Consider the following 16,022-nt stretch of genomic DNA (forward strand, 5'->3'; position numbering starts at 1 on the left):
CTCGGTGTTACTGGTTGTTTCTAAAGGCTGTGACCACTTCCTCTTCTTCATACTATCAGTTACTGAAAGGCAACCTGTGTTGGGTGTGTGTTTTTGTGTGTATCCTAGTGTGTTGAGGGATATATGTGTGTGTGGGTGAATTATTGATGCAGTGTAAATCCAATCTGCCTCGTGGCAGGTGCGCCATGTGCTGTTTGCTGTGTGTGTGTTTGTATGTGTGTGAGACATTGTCAGGGAGGAGGAAGGAGCAGTGCTATAATTAAAAGGCAGCACAGTCTGCAGTCCTGCCCACACAGATTCAGCTATAGGCATACAGGCTATAAGCTCAGTGTACTTTACACAGATGACCATCAGTATACTAACAGTATACTACATAGGAGCATTAGTATTTCCTCTTCCTTCTTTCTATCTCTCAGTAGAGTACATTTTGTTTTTCTTTATCTCTCTTTTTCCATCGTTCTCTCATCCTCTTCTTTGCTCTTTATATTCTTTCTCTCTCTCTCTCTCTCTCTCTCTCTCTCTCTCTCTCTCTCTCTCTCTCTCTCTCACAAACTTCACAATATGCCACACTCGAGCTGCAGCAGCCTGTTATTGTGCAGCATACAGACAAGCTGCTAGGAGCCGACCAGTGATATCATCCCATTGTCCCTGTGCTGTCACCTGCACCAGGGAGCCTGGAGTCTGGGAAGAGAGGGGGAGAAAAAGAGAGGTGGAAAGAGAAGGGAGGAGGGGAAAAGAGGCAGAGGGTGAGGCAGGGATGGAGGATTCGTTAGAGGGACACAGGACTGTGTGGTCTCTCTCCACTGGGCCAGGAGAAAGACCAGCCTCTGCACAGACGCCGCTATGTTGAGGCAAACCACAAAGGAGGCAAACAGGCTTGAATATATAATTCAGTCAGTTTAATGAGTATATTTGATCATAATTTAGTAAGAAGCATCGCTGTTTTTTGATCTGCCAATGTTAAAATTTGCTTTTGTATGGCAAAATCAACACATCCTCCATATTTACTGTACCTTTTGTCAAATTCAATTCAGGAAAATATACATCTCCCAAACAGAAATTTATAGTCATGTCATACTCGTCACTCTGCTGCTCTGGGTTTTTCTTTTTTTAACAGAAATACTGTTTTCAATCACTAATCAGTTCCATATAACCAGGCACCTTGCTACTTTCAGTTGCTGTTAAGCTACTGTCAATGAAACTCGAGACCTTCTGCACAAACATTTAATTATTATGATTATTATTTCATTAAAAACCCTTCAGCAGCTCAAATGGCATAATCCCTCCCTCTCCTGGTAGGCTTCGAGAGTGAAATATCTGCAGGAAGTGTTTAGTTTCATTGACAGAGGCTTAAAGAAATAGATTAATGTTTTGCTTTCCTTTCCTAGATGACATTGATATAAGTCTAATGTCTGTGCATTAAGTGCGCAGCTATAAAAAGGATGCAATTAGCGTAGCTTAGAATACAGACTGGAAGCAGGTGAAAACAGCTAGGTTTTTATGTTTGAGTTTTAGCATGGACAACATTTAATAGGTGCTGGTCGGTTTTGAATTTTGAGAGAAAGGCTAGCTGTTTCTGCTGCTTCCTGTTTAATGGCAAGCTAGGCTAATGACTTCTTGGCTCTGTAGATGCATACTTAATGCACAGACATGATAGTGTCATTGGTCTTGAAATGAATTTGTGAGTGAAACTGTATTTCTATGACAAAGAGAAACTCGCCAACAGAGTGCTGGTGAGTATGGCATGACTGTTACCAACATGAAGGGATTAATGCTGTGGAAAAGTACATGATGCTAAATTTACCATATGAGTCAGTACACAGGTGTTTCACCATCCCTTTAATGTTTATGAACTGGCTTTAATTTGTTCGCGCTGGCAATTCACTCGTCTGTTATTTGAGAATTTACAGTACACACAAGCTCAAACATACACACAGGAGATTTGTGTTTCAGTGATGTACACTTATGCCAAACAGACATGTAACCTCACACTTGCACACGTACAAACACAAACATTTGCGGATGGATTCTTGTTGCAGGAATGTACACACCCTCCTCTTCCCACAAACACACACATATGCTGTATTATTCAGTAGACATACACACACACAGCAGCTAACTAGCCAACACCTCCGCACCCTCACTGGCCTTTTCAAGCCTGCTCCTCTCATTTGCTCCTGCTTTTGGCATACCTTCTTCCTCTCTTATATTTCACATCTTCCTCCCATTGCATTTTTATCTCAGCACCTGCAGCAACATCGTGTGTGTGTGTGTGTGCGTGTGTGTGTGTGTGTAGGCATCAGTCTGCTGTAGACAGGCTGATTAAACCCTTCAGCGCTGTCTCGTTCACCACCGGCTCAGCACACCTCAACATAACGACACGTCACTGACACTCGCACCCCGCCAGCTGTCGGAAGCTTGTTTCACTTCTGTGAAAGTTATTTATTTTATAGGAATATCTGTCTTCAGTGGGTGCTTTGAGTGAGGGAGCACAAGTCGTTCCTTTTACTCAGGTACTTTACTGTTGTTTGCTGTTGAGTCATTGAGCTTAATATGGATTTTACATCAGAGCAGGAAGAGGGGGCGAAAGATCAGATTGTCAGTTTTTGGACTCACCAAAAAGCCCATAATTTTGTCTCTGTGCTTATGAAAAAAAAGAAAAGTACTACATGTGATGCATTTCTGTGATGCAGGTGGCTCAAGGTGTTTGTCTTGGCTTTTGCTTTGCCATCTGTTTTATCCCAGAAAAGGCATCTGTTGTGTGTTTAAAGGGGACATGTTATGCACATATATAGTCTATTTTTTTAATCTGGGACTCTACCGGAATATCTTTGCATAATTTACAGTTCATACAGTTCAGTATGAGTTGATTTACTCATACTGACCCTTTATGAAGCCCCTCAGTTCAGCCTCTGTCTGAAACAGGTCGTTTTCGGTCCTGTCCCTTTAAGGCCAGCCTCCCGATGAGCCCAATCTGTTCTTATTGGCCGGTTCCCAGAAGCTGCCACTTGGGAGACTTCCACCGGCTCTAGAAGCTACGTCAACAAACTATGCAACAAGCTATAGTAGGATTTCACTACTTTTTTTGAGTTCTGTACTCAAAATGTCAACTTCACAAATATATCCATACACTTTTGAGCTGAAATCCGATCCGAAATATGTGAGTGGACAAGGCAAACAACACATGGAAAAACCTTAGATACAAAGGCTGCAGAACGGACAGCCAATAATGGGCATGTGCTATGAGCTGACATCAGCTCATCGGCATAGTAGAAAAAAAAGTTGCAAACGAAGCATTCAGAGCAGCTTGAAGCCTGGGCTGACTTGCCAACACATCCTCATAAAAAAAAAAAAACCAACAGTATAGATGTAAAGTTCAGTTACTATAGTTACGTTTATGCCATCTAGTGGTCATAGTAGTGCACTCCAGCTTTCCAAAAGTGTTACAAATCACTGTTACAAAATAATTATGTTTTATTATGGTCTGGTTAGGTTTAGGCACAAAAGCCACTTGGTTAGCGTTAGGGAAGGATCATGGTTTGGGTTAAAATGATCACTTGAAACATGATTTATACTTCCTTGAAGTTATACAACCTTCGTCATCATGGCAACAGACACATTTTTTCATACAACTATCCACCCAACCTGCTTCCTCCTAATGAGGCTGCTGTGACTGTGGCTGCTAGATGGCGTAAATGTAACTATAGGTCAATTTTGTAGGCATGAATTTTAGACCTATACTGTCATTTTTCTTGTGAGGACGGGCTGGACTTGCAGGGAGCATTTCTACATACGTTTAGCCTACCTCAGGCTTTGGATCTTTGACCATGTATATCATAGATTTCCGACATCATAACAGATAATTACAATAACAGAAAATTACACAAAGGATAATAAGTCCCCTTTAAGGTAAAACTTTTATTTGGCCTGTGGAAAGCAACTACAGTTACCTTTCTCTGCTCAGTCTGCTTCAGTACACTGGAGGTTGGTAAACTGATACAATCCCAAGGCCAGAAAGGCTGTATATTCAAAACATGTTGATCTACACACCTATTGATAGTCTTTTTTCATGCTAACTATATTCATAGTCTTGCTTAGAAGCTTAGTTTCCACACACACTTTTTACTTCTGTTTGTGTGTTTTACTATACATACGTGCTTGTACGCTCCTGGGAGGCTCGGGGTGTATTGAAGAGACAGGTGGTGCGAGAGCTGGACACACAGCGTGGGTGAGGATGAAGAAGAGCAGAAGAAGGAGGGAAGAAGAGAAATCTCATTCCCCTCCTGCTGCCACCAACATGCACTTCAAAGATGGCTTCTAGAGACATGAAGCTCCCTCAGCTGTTGTTGTGATTAGCTAATGAAACCAATGAAAACTAATGAAATGTAAATCAGGATTGACAGCTCAAGTTCAGCTTTTTCTATGCTTTTCTATGCTTTTTCTTATGCTCTTGCACATTGTTAAACGAAACTGCCGTCCATTCATCTGGTGTGGCTGGAGTTTAATGCATCGGTGGGGCAGGTTGTTTGTGCTTATGGCCGCTGTGTTGCCGACGGTAATGAACAGGCTGGATGATGCGCCCCGTGCAGCATCGATCGCGCACTCTCACACAGACGGCGGATGGAAATTGGTCCTGGTGGGGAAGCAAAGGAGGTGCACACATGCCTACACCTTCTGTGGACACATATGGATGCACGGATCAGCACAGAGAGAGAGAGTGTGTCGAGTGTGTGTGTGGCAGTGTGTGTTTGTTGACATGCTCACTGGACCGAGGATGATCTTCTTACTGGTGACAGTATGGAGCATATAGAGGAGGAGACCTGCACCGTGGGCCTCTCTCTCTCCTCGCAGCAGCAAACACTTGGATCTCTTCCACCTCCCTTCATGTCCTCAGCTGGTGCTCTCTCCAGTTGGAGGCAAGCCCCACACACACTCTGTATCAAACTACGCTGTAGTGCTTCCTCTCCTGCTTCATTACCACATGAATGGTTGCCATATTGTCATATACTGTATCGCTATTGTTGGCAAGTCACTCAAAGTTATTGGCTCGTACTTGGTGAGCTAACAATAGCCGAGGAAGGAGGGATGCTTGTTTACTCTTGTTCTAAAGCATCGATGGTGGCACATATCCTTAAAGGGAAATATATTACAACATGGGACTTATTTTTTGCAGTTTTGGCCATTATATCCACTATGATATGATAACATTAATTGCTGAAATATGGGAGCAAGGCAACATCACTACAACAACGTCTGATGGGGCAAGAAACACATGATCAGACAGGTTGTAAACAAGTCACAAGTTTAATTAAAACCACTTTGTTCGGAGATAACTGGAAGTGTGTGCACCTGAAATTCAGTAATAATTCCTCATTGCACAGGAAAGCTTTGTAACATAACAAATAAGAAGGCAACAGACAATACCAACAACTTAAAGCTGGCGATATTACGCACAAGACCTCTGAGAACAGTACAGCCAAGCAAAAGTAATGTAGATCATAAGCCCCTTATTGTCCTTGACAAGTGTATATGTAAAGTTTATGATGTCCATCGCTAACCCTTAAAAGAAAAATATGTTTTATTACAAGTTGTTCTATTGGTTATGATAACATTGTTATTGATAACATTGAGATCTGGAATCATGGTGACATTGCAAAAAAATACATCCAGTGGGGCAACATGAGCAGTTAGATAATCAGACAGGTTGTAATTACTACCCAAACTGTCCGTTTGTCCACTACAGTTTACCAGTTCACGGAGTGACTCACTGGTTCAGCTTCGACCTATTGTACTTGCTTTATGAAAAATAGATATAACAGTTCTAAAAGTCAAGTGCTCTTCACCACTCAGCCACTCATTCGCTACTGATTGGTTAGGATAAACGAAACAAAAGAAATCAGCTAACATGGACACAGCGTCAGACTGAGTGAAGGAAATAGTAATTTTGGAAATGGCAATTTAGGTTAAGAGGAACCAAGAGACCAAAATATTATGAAAGTCGTGATAAGTGGTAGTTTAGACTGAAGAGTGTTATTCAGTCTTGTTGCATTATATTAAGCAGATCATTTATCAAATGTGATTGCACACAGATATCTAGGACTTTAAGATTTTATTAGCAGCTGAAGCTTGCACACTAACTTTACCATTTGCCTTTGGCTAATTAGGGGGGCTGTTTAAAACCTGCATGATTATCTGACTTGATCTAAGTAATTCAGTTGGTGAGTACAATATTATTTTTATGACATGAATGATGGCCAAAGCTATGAATATTTGCCCCGAATTGGAATAAAATGTACTTTTCAGAAAAAGAATTGAAGTGCAAATTGTGGACAGAAAAAAGAGACTAGTGATGCGCTTGCTTCTGTTTAGTTGGACTATTGTGTGTTTTGAATTGTGTCAGTAATGGTCTTTCAGTTAAAAAGAAATACGATACGCGACACCACAGGTCCTTAACCTCAGAGACGGTCTGCTGCCTGTGTGTGGTAAATCTCTCCTATTCTACACCTTCTTTGTTTTTTTACTGCGCTCCCTCTGCCTCTCTCTCTCTCCCTCTGTCCTTTTCTTTTTCTCTCCATCATCCTCTCTGTTGTCTGTGAGCATGTTAACACTCCAGCCCTGTCAGTGAGCCTCATGGCACCATGGAAACCAGTCACACCATTCTTCACCAGTGTGTCTTTGTACGTGTGTGTGTGTGTGTGTGTGTGTGTGTGGCAGTGCGTAATTGTGCGTGTATGCCAGCTTTGTGTTTGCATGTATGTGTGTATGTGTGTGTGGCAGTGTGTTGATGGGCGGGATCAGGGTCTTGTTTAGTTTCAAAAAAGCTGAGGAGAGGTCGCGGCCGTTCCTACGGGCCTCTTGCTGTAATTCATGTAAATTCCCTTAAGAGCCCGGCCCCTTTTGTTTTCCTCGTCGTCCCCCGATTTGAATCCAATCCCTGTGTCATCAATAAAGCTTGACTCAAAATGTTTTTTTTTTTTAAATGTGAAATTCCTTCCTGTGGCTCCTCTGATAGCTAACCAAGTTATCATGATAGTCATGCTATATGATACCTCTGACACCAGACTCCTCACTGTTATTGTGTTGTAATGAGTTCAGCCAGAGTTAACAAGGCTAGAATTAAAACGAACGAGGACAAAGTGAAATTATTGCCAGAGGACACCGCTGCTGGCTTATCAGCACATTGTCATGGTTTATTACTTGATAGAGAAGCTCATTTGAACAGTTTATTGATACGACATGACCTGAAAACAATATTCTTGGGAGTATTCAAACAAACAAGCCTTGTAAATCCCTTGTAGGAATGTGTTAGGAGCAAACCTAAGAGGACTAAATCATCCAAACTTGTCCTTTCAGTAGGGAAGTGTCCCCCTACTCTGCCTCGATAGCCTTGTGAACCCAGCCCCTTGTTCTCTCCCTTAGCCAATCATATTTCACTCCCATTCACATTTCTGAATAGAAAACTCCAAAGGAGTCCTTGCCATGCACACCCACTGATAGGACACACACACACACAAACACACACACACACACATGCAGTCAGCGTGCAGTTCTAGCTATGAGGGCTCGGTCTAGACCGCAGCATGAACTTTGTTCTGTTAAAAGTTGCCATTGAAATATGCGGTTGCCATTGAAATATTATTCTTCTATTGGTGTCGTGACAAAGAGCAGGGAGGGCGCCGGCCCTATCTCAGTGTGAGTCTGAAGGAGCAATGGGCCGGCGGGGATCGCCCAGTGTCTCTCGTCAACGGAGTCAGTGTGCAGAAATAATGCCCATTAGACTTGGTCGATCACGCCCTGCGCTCCATGAAATATGGCCCTTTCACTCATTTCATACCATAATCCATACACCTCACAGCTATCCATCATCTCTCTAAAAGATGTCTGCCACTATGAATGCTTTTATTTATAATACTTTTTTAAAATTAATGGCCCCTCATGTGGACATTTGATGCTGAGAAAGCTTAACGTGCTGAGTTATGTTTACACAGAAGACGACCGGAGATTTTTCATTAGTGAATTAAGGAATTCCAGCGCACAGTTTTCAGGTCTCTTGACCACCAATGAAGCTCTGACTTGTCTGTAGGCTGATGGTTTCATCATGGTAAGTGGGAGGAAATGATATACTTGCAGGAGCATGCAACAATGACCGTGTTGTGAAGCCATTGAGCATGTCCCACTGGTGCAGACAGAATTCATATGCCTTTGTAGGAATATTAAGTGGCTGTTCTCCAAAACCCACAAGGAACACTAAACCAGTGGAAACAATTGAGAAGCACAAAAAAGAAGTGTAAAAAAAAAAAAAGTTTTCTTTTTTTGGATGCTGGAGTCTAAATCATTGTTCTGTTTGATGGACAATGTGCTTTGAGGGAGATTATGTTACATTTTCTGTGCTTTTGTAAAGAGAGGAGCATTATTTAGGGCTGGGCCTACAGAATGGCGACTCTTTCAAAGGGATAGCTCCTACCATTGTTGCCCTCTGCAACCATAGCTAACGGACGTCAAAAGGCCTTTTTCAGATCTATTCTTTTAAAACAGGTCGCAATAATACCGGTGAGGAGTCGGCAATAAACCAGCTTCCCCTCACAGAGTCAACTAGATTAGATTGCATGTGGACATCTGTTGAGTGTAGGTGAGCACTTTCTCTGGTTTCTCATTTTATGGGAAAGGAAGTCCTTAGGATGTGCCTCAAGGCTTATTCCTTTTATTCCTGTAGCTTTGCTGTTGCTGCTCCACCTCCACCCTCTATTGAACATCAAAACAGCTGCATTGACTCAGGCACAATCAGTGCAGCTGACAGTTATTTTAGTGTACACTGGGCGTCGTTTGATTTAGCATGCAATTATAGTGTCAATTTTGCTTTTATGCTCTGCCAAATTCATATTGCAGGATGTTATGCTCCGTCATCTCCTCATGCAGACAGATGACAGTTGTGCCTTGATACAAAACAAATAACTTTTTGAATATTTAATGCTCACAAATACAAAATGTATTTAAAAACCCACCCGGTAACTTTGTGGATTCTGTTAGCTGTTCATGTGATACCAGGAAATGTTTAACCCCTATTGTGGAGAGACAAAAGGTTGTTTTAATCCCACTGTGTGAGGCAGAGAGAGGGGAGGGAGGGTCAGGGGAGGGACGTGGGAGGAGGGGAGGAGGGGTTGTGGGTGTGTTGGAGAGGGTGGGGAGGCTGGGGGGATGATTTTGTGAGGGAATCAGCTCTTCTCTCTATACTGTCAGTCAGTGACAGCACACACAGCGAGGAATACACAGCCACTGGGATTATGACAACTGAACTATGCTCTCAGGCAACGGATGCGCACACTGAGCGGATTTATTCTTATTGAGAGATACAGCGATAAAGGTGATGTATATTTGTTAATCACATCTTACAGTAGGCCGTAGTCACCTGTTGTTTAGAAGCTGTAGCCTGTGATGCTTCCATATAACAGGATATCCAAAAATACTGAGTCAAAGTCAACTGAACTTGTTTTTACAGAGCTAATGGTTTGTTAAACAAGACTAAAACAGCTAATTTTGTGAGCTTTGACTTGCAGCTGGAGCTTGTGATGCATTAACAGGTTCCTTCCAAAGTCAGGTCATGAGGATACTTTTTGCAGTGTGGTAAAATCTTTTCTGCAGCGGAATGTCCATAAAAGCTTGTTTCCTTTGTTATTATGTTATAACATTTTCTTGAATCGTTTGTACTTCTTCTGCACTAGCATATCAACACATCATTTTAATTCTGTTGTTTATTCAGCTGAATCTCAGCTTGTCTTCAGTGTAACGGCATAAAAGAGCATCTCCGTCTCTGCGATCCGTGTCCCCTAATGTAAACTCATGATAGGGGAAGAGTGACTTCTGGGTCTAATTATTTCTTCCCTCTTTGGTGGTAATGATGCTTCATCGGGAGAGCGGTATCTTCTACAGCCACATTCTCCCTCTCATTAGGCAAGAGTCTAGAATTAAACCCACAGGCCGCTATGCTGGTTGCTGAGCCCCCCTCTCCTGTCTAAGCAAACACACACACATACACACACACATCAAAACAACTCAGCCTGGAGGAGAAAACCAACAAACTCATTACAGAATCGTGTGACACCTCGTTACCTGGTGTTATCTGCAGTGAGCCGTGCTTGTTCAACCTGTGGACATCTCACTTTCTGTGTCATATTATGCCATAAACCTTTGTATAACAGCATGACGTGACAAATGGAGACATACAGTATCTTCTTGGAGGCAAGTTTTACTGTAACGTATTAACAAAAATATTGCAAGATTGGGTCTTGTTGGGTGTGATCTTGTTTATATATGTGTTTTTTCAGTCTTAAAAGCTGCATAACAGTTAGGTGACATACTTTTCTGAGCTTAACTGACTATTGTAGCTAAATTAAATGATCAGAGCATTAATTCATCAGGTGTTTAGTCAGCATATCCACATCTGTGGGGATTTTTGTGTTGATAATGATGTATTTGGTTGCAAATATTGTAATAATTCCACCACCTGATTATGTATTCTCTGGTTGCAGCTTCTCAAATGTGAATATTTTCCGGCTTTTTTAGCCCCCTATGATAGAAAACTGAATATCTTTGGGTAGTGGACTGTTGGTTGGGACAAAACAAGACATTTTAAGTTGCATCTTTGGCTTTGGGAAACATTTTTCAGCATTTTCTGACAATTTATAGACCAAACAACTAATCATTTAATTGAGAAAAAAAATCAACAGATTAGTCGATAATGGAAATAATCATTAGTTTCAGCCCTACTTTAGTTTTAATCTCCACCAAATCCTGAGGGAAATATTTGACCCTTCAGCTTTTAAATGCTCAACTATGTTCACCAGCTCGTCACTAAATTTGTCTGTCTCTGCTGTTTGATGCTGGGCAGGTTGTGTACAGTGAGTTTAACAGAGCTTGTTTGCTTAAAAACATCTGCCAACTGTAGCTGGAAACAACAGCCGTGAGAGCCATGAGACTGCACCAAAATAGTAAAATTGTGAGCCAGAAAAGCTGAAAGACACTGGAGCTGTTAAGTCTGGTGATGATTCTCTGTGGTTTCCTCACTATGAGCAGCCCCTTTCTCATTATACGAAGGCTTTCGGCCCATTGTTAATATAAAAATACTGATTAGAGCGGTTTTAAATTTCAGGATGACTATGGGACACATTTCCTATATTTAATTGCTATTTATCTCTAATCCTTTCTGCTTGTTGTGACATGTTGTTGTGCCATCTCCATCTATTAAATATTCAGTCTGTAGGTGTTTTGTTTGTCAGCACTCATGGCACGAGAGCACTCCCTGAGGTACTGAGGGCATTGTGCATCCCTCGCTGTGAGGTGTTTTGTATTGCTGCTCGCTGCCCACTGTCAGCATCCTGTCTCAGGCTATTTTCAGTCTCAGTCCTCCGTCCCTCTCCTCATCACCATGGCAGCCGAGCTGGCCTGAGCTCGGCTCGACTCTGCGGTGTGTCTAAGGGTAGAGGTGGGGTGGAAGGACGGCTGGCTCGATGTCATGGGAGGAGGCCGCTTTTGATGGGATCAGCCCTCAGCTCGTTCAAACAGGATGCGGAAAGGTCATTTTTTTGGTGGTGTTTTATTCATGGATCTCAGCTGTAATCAGCTGTTTCCCCCCCCCTATCTTGCAAATGCACAACAAGGCAGAAATTATGATGCCGTAAGGTCGTACCGCAAGAGCTAAACAAGATGATAGTTCTGTGCGTAGGTATGGTGTCAGCACAGGTGTCAGCAATAACACAGTGTGATGCTGTGAAAGAATAGCATGTATGTCAGAATCTGGGTCAGGATCTTTTCAGATTCAAAGCTGTGGGAAGACGATATTTACTGCTGTAATAATCTGTAAGAAGTTATTGACTACGCTACGGTGTCAAGGCTTTTGAAATCCTTGAATTGTGCAAAAGGCTGAGGTGAATACTGTAGGTTTTGGGAGAATAGCGTGACAAACACCAGAAATGCTTTTAGACAAGCGTACAGTGCATAGAGGCTGCAGAGTCGAACCTTGGGTGGTGAGATGATACAGTGATCTCGAGAGAAACAACTGACAAAAACCACATGTGTGATTGCGTGAAACAGAATTCGTGTAAACCTATAGTTCACAATTGTATCTGCGTGGCGGTGCGGAAAGGGGTATTCGTATTTAACCAAGTGGAAACAGCAGTGTCTCTCTATGGGGCTTCCACACTCTTATTTAGAGCAGCAGACCGGAGTCGATAAGCCTCCGCTAGAAGTAAATTGGATTGGCTTCTTCAATCATTTTTTCCCATCGATTCAAATAGGTGTGTCACTGTGACACCGTTTGAGGAAAAACAAAGAAGGAAAGCACAGAACAGGAGGAAAGAAAGTGATGCGAGGAGATGATTAATGAGGAGGAAAGAAGATTAAGGCAGGGCATCTCAGCCTATTCTGGCCTGTGACCCCACCTTAAGATCCCAAACTCTCATCTGAAACATACTTTGTGTTTTAAGAGCATAGGTTATATCACGTATGTCAACAAAAACATCCTTACATCATCCCTACAGTGCAGGCTGTCGGCACATTGTGCAACTTGACATGAGGTCTTGACCTTAAGGTTGAAAAATCCAATATACCGTAGAGAAAAGAAGGAGCTGAAACTAGAGCAGAGGAGATGATGAAAGAGGATTGAGACACCAGGAGATAACACAGGAGGGGGGTTAGGAGAGAAAGACGAGAGGAGGAGACAAGGTGAGAGGAAAGAGGACAAGAGCAGGAGGACAGGACAGGAGGAAGGAGGAAAGGAGAAGTGTAGAGAAGGAGGACAGACAAGAAGATGATAAGAGAAAAAGGAAATAGAGATGAGACAAGACAAGAGGGGAGGAGATGTGTCTCTCCTCCTGCTCTCAGCCACAGGCATTTGTGTCTATCAGTTTGGATTACACGCTGTTGCCTCTGAAAATCCATGTCCACACTTTGGTTTACACAGCTTGGATATTTGCTTTCTTTTTCACCACCAAAAACTTGTCACAGTTGGAAGTGTTTTAAGTATGTTTCTAAAAGAGTCAGCACACTCATGGCCGATTATGCTTTCATAACACCAAGCGTTTGATGAGATAGAGAGATTTTATGTGGGAACATCCTGGTGTGTAAGCTGTGGTGTGACTGTGACAGAGCAGGAGACTTCCAATACGAAAAAAGGATTTTTAGCAGATTATAGTAAAACCAAACCTAGGGTAGTAGGCCCATTGTGAAGTCAAATTGATGTACTGGATGTCAGAAAATATGCATAGCTGTGCAAAACTTCCTCCCCAGAAACCTTATTAAGAAAGATTGGATTTTCTTATCTGGTCGGTTTAAAATCCCGGTTGTTTCAATGAAGCGAGAGGGTGGAGAAAAAAAAAAATCTAAATTATGAATAATGAATTGTTATTCTCTTCCATTTTTTACACCAGATTGAAGAAAAACTCAGAGAAGAAGAAGCAGCAGACAACTAGCCAGGGTGGAGGAGGAGAGAGGGGATTTGGGTTTCTCTGGTAAGTTGGAAACATTTCTCTAAGACTTTAAATTCATTTTTCAACTTTTTTTTTTTTCCCCCTCATCACCAACATCATCATTTTCCAAAACAGTTTGAACTTCCGGCCTTTCAGAAGCAAACGTTCTTGTTCTTTTTCAAAGGCATTTCTCCTCCCGCAGGATGTGAGCACACACAAATGTCAGCCTGTTTGCTATGCCTGGCAAGTGTCTCTAGTCCAAATATCATCTATGATACTGCCAGAATGTGAATGTATTAAAGGGATAGTTCGCATTTTTTTGAAGGCGGGTTGTATAAGATAGTTAGTGTATTACCTGCAGTAGATTTGGGTCCGCTGCTGGGTCAGAAAGTGCTGCTGCAGCGTAATATAGTAATAAACTATTGCTGCTGGCCCCGTCCACATCAGTACATCGCTTATTTCTGCCTGCTTCTCCAAACTGGGAGCGTGCCGACCCAAATCTACTGCAGGTAATATACTGACTATGGATAAAACTTCAAAAAAATCAGAACTATCCCTTTAATGTGAACACTCTGTAGAGTTTATAGGTCCCTAAACGACTAGTTGGCCTTTCCACTACTGCAGTCTCAGTTGTGTTGCCTCCTCTTTTGTTCCAGCTGTAAAGCAAAGGTCACCGCTTGCTTGACTGGCACTTGTCCACTGGCAAAGTGTGTTTTTGTGTCGGCACCCATTTTGGCAACAAGGTTTGGCAGGGGATTAAAAACACAGGGTTTCAAATGTCCAACTGTCTGTTTGATACATATGGTTGCCAAGGTAACACACCCTCTCATCCTCGCCCGCTGCCGTGACAGTGGTTGTCAATACTAGAAATCACAAAATAGCACTTACAGCCTAAATTGTGCCTATTGCCTCCCTCTTTATTGACACATAATGTATCATAATGGAGCATGCAGAGGTAGAAAAGTTCTCTAATGGCAGTTGCACAATTAAGCGCTAAAGTAGCTCCCGTAAGTACATGGTCTCATGATGCATTAGAGGCCAGAGAATTGACTCTCAGCTCGCACAGGGTTTTTCGAAAATGACCCTCCGCAACCTTAAGCTCATCTCCTCATTCTGCTGTGCTCAAAGTGCGTCTGTGATTCAGCGGGGAGTTGGATCTAATGCTCTGTGAGTGGAGGTGACACGATGTGATGTGTGTCCACCGCCCAGTGGAGTGTGAAGGAAGGAGCCCACCTCAGCCTCACAGCAGGCCGAGCCAGGCGGGGAGGCAGCACGCACAGCTGAATGGAGAGTTAAGGGACTCTGACGGCTCTGAGCTCATCTGCCTCTGCTGTTGGTTCCTACGGTTGTTTTATTTTCACCTATGGGGGGGCTCTCTCTCTCTCTCTCTCTCTCTCTCTCTCTCTCTCTCTGTCTCTCTCAGTTTATCCATTTATGTGCCTATTTCAATCTCTCTCTTTCCCTCTGCCTATCTGTCAGTCTGTTTGTGTCTGAATCTCTCATTCTTTCCGTTTCTCTCTTGTCATCGCTCTGTGGCAGTCAGTTGTTGCTGTGAATACAGCGGTCAATACCGCTGTGCTCCAGGCCAGAGAGGCTGAGTCCACATTTTTCAATGGCCGAGTCATAGAAGGCCACACTTAGGAGCTGCAGACTGAATTTGCGGTTTTAAGCACAGTGAGGCGTGAAGCGTCCATTGTGAGCTGCAGCATTCAGGTCCCAGGCCCTTCAATAGAAGGCTGCAGAGGTTTCTGTTTACCTCCATAGTGCTGTCTTTCACAGGCTTCCCTCACATGGCTGTCAGGGACAGGGAGTGTGGTATTATTGTTTGTGTTTGTGTGTGTTTTGATGCCAAGTGGGGAGGGTGGGAAAAAGATCATGGATCACCCAACCCGAGCTTTGCCTCTTCAGAAACAGCAATGATATGGTTAACTCTACACACTTTTCGCTGTAAATCTCTGTGACAAAATTACATAATACAGACTTTTCATACACAATACAGTGCAGTCAGAAAGTATTTGCTCAGAAAGTTCATACATTTCTCATTGTTTACTCCCACTGACTGTAAGCTGCTGAGTCTTGGTTTCAAAGGTGTTTGATTGTGTTCACACCTCTCATGGGTGCATATTAGATGAACAGTGAAGGACTCCTGTTTTAGTCCTTTTTAGATCACCAATCTTTGCACAGTGCAGCAGGACAATGATCCAAACATACAGTAAGAGCAACAAAGGAGTTTTTTTTTTCATGGCCAAACACTAGAATATTCTTGATTTAGCTGATCATGTGTTCCACTTGCTTAAGAGATCAGACTGAAGGCAAAAGCCCCTGAAACAAGCAGGAGGTTCAGATGCCTGCAGGCCTGACAGAACGTCATCGATCTGGCCTGTGTCTTTGGTTGTAGATTTCAGCTTGTCAATGTCTGCTAAGGATTTTAAGCAAATATTAAAAATGAAGAGATGTTATAAAAAAAATCAGTTTTATTACAACTTCGGTGTTATTTTTGTAGTTTTGGCCATTATTCGTATATATAAACCATATCTTTCATATTGTATCTCACCAAAATCA

General features: G+C 42.5%; 1 protein-coding gene across 11 annotated transcripts in view; it reads left to right on the top strand.

The window, feature by feature from the left end:
* LOC137183302 (neuronal cell adhesion molecule-like) overlaps nucleotides 1-16,022 on the top strand; it is a 73,429-nt gene that overhangs the window by 17,119 nt on the left and 40,288 nt on the right. For all 11 annotated transcript variants that reach the window (XM_067590255.1, XM_067590257.1, XM_067590258.1 and 8 more), the window contains exon 2: nucleotides 13,422-13,502. The gene's annotated coding sequence lies outside the window, so the exon portion shown is untranslated. The remainder of the gene's footprint in view (nucleotides 1-13,421; nucleotides 13,503-16,022) is intronic.

The sequence above is a fragment of the Thunnus thynnus genome, chromosome 5 (genome assembly GCF_963924715.1).
Source record: "Thunnus thynnus chromosome 5, fThuThy2.1, whole genome shotgun sequence".
NCBI lineage: Eukaryota > Metazoa > Chordata > Actinopteri > Scombriformes > Scombridae > Thunnus > Thunnus thynnus.